This window comes from Ovis canadensis, chromosome 10, assembly GCF_042477335.2.
Source record: "Ovis canadensis isolate MfBH-ARS-UI-01 breed Bighorn chromosome 10, ARS-UI_OviCan_v2, whole genome shotgun sequence".
NCBI lineage: Eukaryota > Metazoa > Chordata > Mammalia > Artiodactyla > Bovidae > Ovis > Ovis canadensis.
The window spans coordinates 37320530-37326623 of record NC_091254.1 but is presented as its reverse complement, the minus strand read 5'-3'; positions in this window follow the sequence as shown (position 1 = coordinate 37326623).

Sequence of the window (6094 nt, the reverse complement as noted above, 5' to 3'; positions counted from 1 at the left end):
GATCTTGAAGCTGTTTCTGTATCAGTACAGAAATGCTGCTTTTAAATAGCTGTATAGCTTTCCACCTACAGATGTACCATCCTTCATTTGAGTTCCCTAACAATGTCCATCTAATTTGTTTCAAGACTTCCGCTCTTTCTGAAAATGCCTCAGTGAAAAACCTTTTCTGTATGTCATTTTGCACAAATTGAAATTTGTCCATATGTCATTTTTGTGCAATTTACTTAATTCCTCTTGCCCAAAGACTTTAAAGTCCCTTGCTCATCATGACAAAGGGCAAAGCCCTGAGGAGGCAGGTGTCATAGAGAACACAGATAAAGGTTCAGAAAGCTCAGCCTAGACTCTCAGAGAACTGGGCCAGCAATATCAAAGCCAACATGCTTCAGGATAGCTGGAGGAAAGCAAAACGATGTAGAGAAATAAACTAATGAAGACTTAAGACTAGAGAGCTGAGTTTTGGAAGAAGGCATTCTTGAGCTTATCTGACCTCACAGGACAAAGTAAGTGGATCACAGAGAAGACAAACTAAACTGGCAAGAACCCTCCCTATGAGCTTCCAATGGAAAACAGGGACCAACAGTTCTTCCATGGATTATCTTGTGTTATCTTCATAATACTCCATTAAGAGGGTAAGACTATTATTCAGATTCCATAAATGAGGAAACTAGGGTAAGGAAACTTGATCAAGATCACACAACAGATACATGGTGGAAAGTGAAGTCCCTCAGTCGCGTCTGACTCTTCGCAACCCCGTGGACTGTAGCCCACCAGGCTCCTCCATCCATAGGATTCTCCAGGCAAGAATACTGGAGTGGGCTGCCATTTCCTTCTCCAGAGGATCTTCCCGACCCAGGGATCGAACCCGGGTCTCCCGCATTGCAGGCAGACACTTTAACCTCTGAGCCACCAGGGAAGCATCAACATTCAAACTCTTGGGCACTCTGAGCTGGAAGGTCTTAATCACTGGCATATGTGTGAAGCTTTAGCCAAACAAGGGCACGTAAATCCCATGTTATAACTAGCCTTAATCCACCCATCTCTTTCTATTAGCTTAAACCCCAAGGCTTCCTTAAAGACCTGGAGTTTGTCAGTAAAGTGGCTTGAAAACTAATGACTAAAAATTCCCCTCAGGCAAATAATAATTCATCCTAGATGAGTGCATTAAAACAGACAGCCCATATAAAAAATGTCTCCTATTGCAGCTTATTTCTATGTGAGTTACAAGTTAAACACTCATTACAAAAAATACTATGATTGGTATTATAGGCTAATATATGCTAACAGGATTGTGACAAAGAGTACTCATTTTAAGAATTTAAATGCACGGAGGAACTTAAAGTGAAAGAGTTCCTTGCACACTCATGTCCCACTCTTTTAAGATCCCATGAACTGTGGCTCACTAGGCTTCTCCTGTCCATGGGATTTCCTAGGCAAGAATACTGGACTGAGTTGCCATTCTCTTCTCCAGGGGTTCTTCCCAACCAAGAGATCAAACCCAGGTCTCCCACATTGCAGGCAAATTCTTTACCATCTGAGACATTGGGAAAGCCCAGAGAAACTTAAGGGCCATGGTAAAATATAAAATATGTTAACAGTGAAGCTATTAGAGCATATGATACATACTAAGTGATCAGTAAACACTTTTTAAATGAATAAATAATTAAAAGAAAATGACCAGGATATCAGAGGCCCTAAGAAAACACTGCGGCTGAGCCAAACTAAGCATCAGACAATCCTATGTAGAAGATACAGCATAATTTTCAAAAACAGGACAAGCAACAGTTCCTCCCCATATCCTAGAGAAGTGGAATCATGAAAATTGTTAAAAAAAAAAAAAAAATTGAAGAGGAAGTTTCCAGATCCAATTGCTCATGGAAGTAATTTAGCTTCAGCATGACCACAGATGACCTGATAGAATGATGTTTTTTCCCTGTTCTCATTCACATTAAAAACCTTCTCATTTTTCATCACTGCCATTTATTTTCAGATCCAAATGCTTTCTTTAATGATCACTCGTGTATACAAAAATTGATACAGGCACTCAGGATACCAAAGTAAGGACGATCTGAATCATGAGAATATTGTCCTTCTTCCATACCAGGTGAACTCTTCCAGGGAAAAAATCAATTATTTTCTCATTGACCCCATTGGTAGGTGTTAGGGCAGTGAGCCAGATCATGGCAACCTCTTGCTCTCCTCTGAGGAATTAGTACAATTTTGTCCCCTCAAAAATTACTCTTCAGATGACAGGCAGTTTCTTATCAGTCCTGTAGGCTTGCTGAAAGCTGTCATCATGATCTATTGGTAGCATTTCTAAGAAGGCTCTCTAGAGGGACACGCTCCACATGAGGGAAACCCTGTATCCAAGAGCGGTGCCTGCACATTTGGTCTTCTTGAAATGGAGCAGGGCCCTATGGTCCTCGTCCCCACCACCTCACCATGTTCTCTGCCTGCCTTTCGCCTGTGGAAAACTTTAGTCAAAGAATAAGTTTAATCAGAGAAGTGCGGAGACAATGGAAAATAGTCAAAAGAGTTTAAATAATAATAATGTAGTCATTAAGCATAGTCGAGGACCGTTCGTTCTTTCTCAAGGTATTACCTATGTGGTAATATTCTGAGCCGCATCCTGTGGGCTGTCTGATAGAGACCAAAACCCCAGGTGGAGACATTAACTTCATGATGACCAGGCCGCACCCACGACATGAGCTGCCCCAGTTCTGAGAACAGACTGCAAAGAAATGGGAAAAAATGGACTGTGGAACTAAAGGCTGACTGTACCTAAAACATCCAGGATGATGCTGGTCACACCACTGATGACCAATTTCAAGCTGTCAGAGACGACTATGCTATTTCTGCAAGTGGTCCTTTCCCCCCAACTCTGTCTGTAAATGCTCTCACCCCTCGTCAGGGCAGGAGTCGGCCTTTGGAGAGATGCCTGCCACCCTCCCCCCTGACCCCCATTCCCACCACCCCACCCCCCAGCCCTGTCCCCAACTGAAGCAAGGCAAACTTAACTTTCCTTTCCACCAATCTGGCCTGTTACTGGCTTTTGAGCGGTGAGCAGCTAGACCCACAAACTTTTTTCGGTAACATTCTGACAAACTCATTCCATCACAAAGGACTGCAAAAAGGTTTTCTTTTTTTAATTATTTTTTTTGTTGAAGTATAATTGACTTACAATATTGGGTTAGTTTCAGGTGTACAGCACAGGGATTCAGCTATACATGTATATATATTCTTCAGATGGTGAACACCTTTTCAACGTGATTACTGGCATTTGTGTATATTTTCTTTTGTGAAATATTCCATTTATTTCGACCATTCAAAAGACTGAGTTGTCTTTTTATCATTCCTCATATATTCTGAATGTAAGTTCTTTGCCAGATAGGTGACTCTTGCAGTCTTCGGCTTACCTTTCCGTTTTCTTAATGATGTCTCTGAAGAGCACAAAATCATCACTTATCATCTTTCTTTTCCTTATATCTTTTAAACGTATCTGTTAGGCAGGGTGGTCGGCTCAATAAGGTGCATAACAGCGCCGGGGACCTGAGTCATGTTTCCTGTTTTCTTGAAGAACATTCCTTAACCAACTAAGGAAAATTTTCTATATGCGATAGCATAAGGAAGGCGTTGCATGAACTCATTCTGCCTGTCCAATCAGGTGTCGCCAAGTACCCTGTAACTGAGACAAAGAACTGACTGTATATAAACCGCCATACTGCTTTGTTCGAGGCTCTCGTCTGATTCCGCTGCGTCGGATGAGGCTTGAGCCCTAGCGCGCTAGTAATAAAAATTCCCTTCTTGCCTTTGCATTACCACGGTGGACTTGTTCACTCTCTCGGTTGGTTTGGAGATACGGGCTCGGTGCATAACAGTATCTTTAATAAATAAGTTAGGGTAAACAATTCTTTACCTGGGAGGAACTCCCTCCCTGTGTTTGAGAGTCAGTTGACATCCCGGGACATGTAACCGCTGACGTTCTTGTTCGTTTTCCCCCTTAGAGCAAGGGTTGCACTAATTTAGGGAGTGCTTTATACATAGTAGTAGAATGCCTAGCAGGCTTCCCAGGTGGCGGTAGGGGTAAAGAACCTGCCTGCCAATGCAGGAGACATTAAAAGGCAGGGGTTCCATTCCTGGGTCAGGAAGATCCCCTGGAGGAGGGCATGGCAACCCACTCCAGTATGCTTTCCTGGAGAATCCCATGGACAGAGGAGCCTGGTAGGCTACTCTCCATAGGGAGACAAGAGACTCAGCATGCCTGCAGAATGCCTAGCAAGCAGCAGGAGCTCAAAAACTAATAGTTACACAAATGAAAATGCTGAAAATTGGAAGGGTCAATTCAGTTCCATCAATTAACTTCTTTAAGCATTGTTTTCTCTTTCTTAAAAACAAGGAAACCCTCCCCCCGCCAGTTACCTGCAAGCTGTGAGATTCTGAACGCAGCCCCTTACATGCACATCAGCAAGAAGTCCGTAGTAGATAATTCTCAGAGATTTTATCATTATTGCTATTATTATTATTATTTCATTAAAGCTGATTTTCATTTGAAAATAAGTATCAAAATATAAAAATTCTTTAGATTTTTTTATACAATTCCTAATACATCAGATGCTGCTCATTAAGCCCTGGGATATCTTGAACCAAAAAAAAAATTACAACTAGTCAGAACTGGAGATATAAGCCTGTGCCAACTGACTTCATCATGTCAGAGTGATCAGCTTTTTATTCTAGTGAGGCTTGCTAATGTCTAAAACCCTGCAGATTACATAAAAATGACAATGTTATCATTAAATCTGCCCAAGAAATTAGACCTTAATGAATTCCATTGAGAACTCCCAATTTGATGAGGCGAGTTTAGGAAGTCGTAATACTATTCTGACAAGAAGGTGCAGTTAAAGAAATTTGAAAGGCACTAGCAATACGTGAAAATGATGGGCTAATTGAGGAAGCAAAGAGCAATTGTCTCCTCCCAGCAGGAAGCCAGAGTGGAGAAGCCCCTGTTCAGTGGATAATGAGACACAATCAAACGGCATTCAGCACAGGATGAAATAAGCATCTGAAAGCAGAGTGACTTTTTCCATAGCAACAAAGTCTCAGAAAGTCCAGAGTGTTACTGGCCAAAATCTTGTATTGTTCTTCCCCGGTAGCATCAGTCCTCACCTTGGATGATTAAAAGTGCCAGAAGCAAGGGTGATACTCGGATATTCAAGTTAAATTGCTTAATATGCATTGAAGGAATAAAAATATAGTTACAAGTATAAACAAAATGTTCAATTTCCAAATATGAACAATATAAAATTTGGAAACCAATTGAACCAGAAGTTTTAAAGATTTCATGCTTACTCAGCATTGCCTAATAGAAGAATAACTGTCATCCAGTCTTTGCTTTTCAAAGAATTGGTTCTCTTAAGGGGAGGTCAAAGGGTGCAGATCTTTTACTCTAGTCAAGGATTTGGGCTGGGAATAGGAGGGTAACAGGATCTGAATTGCCAAGACGCTTGAAAGACATTGCTCCTGGCACAGAAACACCAAAGAAAGGTAGCCCCTTATAAAAGTGGAGGGGCTGCACGTCACGGCCAGCTTGAGACCACTCTGTCATCAGCCACGGAGAATGAACCATGTGTGACTTGGTTTTTGTTGCCTTCAACCATTTCTAAATATTGCCCAGATTCTCAAACTTCATCTAAAACAGACTTGAAATTCTTCTCTCATAAGGATTTGATCATGATTGAAGTGCAGTGTACAGGCAGTTAGAATTCTGGTGGCAAAGAATTTAGGTTGAAAGCAGGAATTATGTCATACTCACCTTTAATGGTAGCTCAACTAGCAGAAAATCCACCTGCAATGCAGGAGACCTGAGTTCAACCCCTGGGTTGGGAAGATCCCCTGGAGAAAGGAATGGCTACCTTCGCCAGTAGAATTGCCTGGAGAATTTCATGGACAGAGGAGCCTGGCAGGCTACAGCCTATGTCCACAGAGAGTTGGACATGACTGAGCAACTTTTACTTTACCTTTAGTACCTTGTGTGCCAAGAAGAATGCCTGGTTGGATGACTAGTGAATGAATGAATAGAAGGCCTCAAAATAAAATGAAA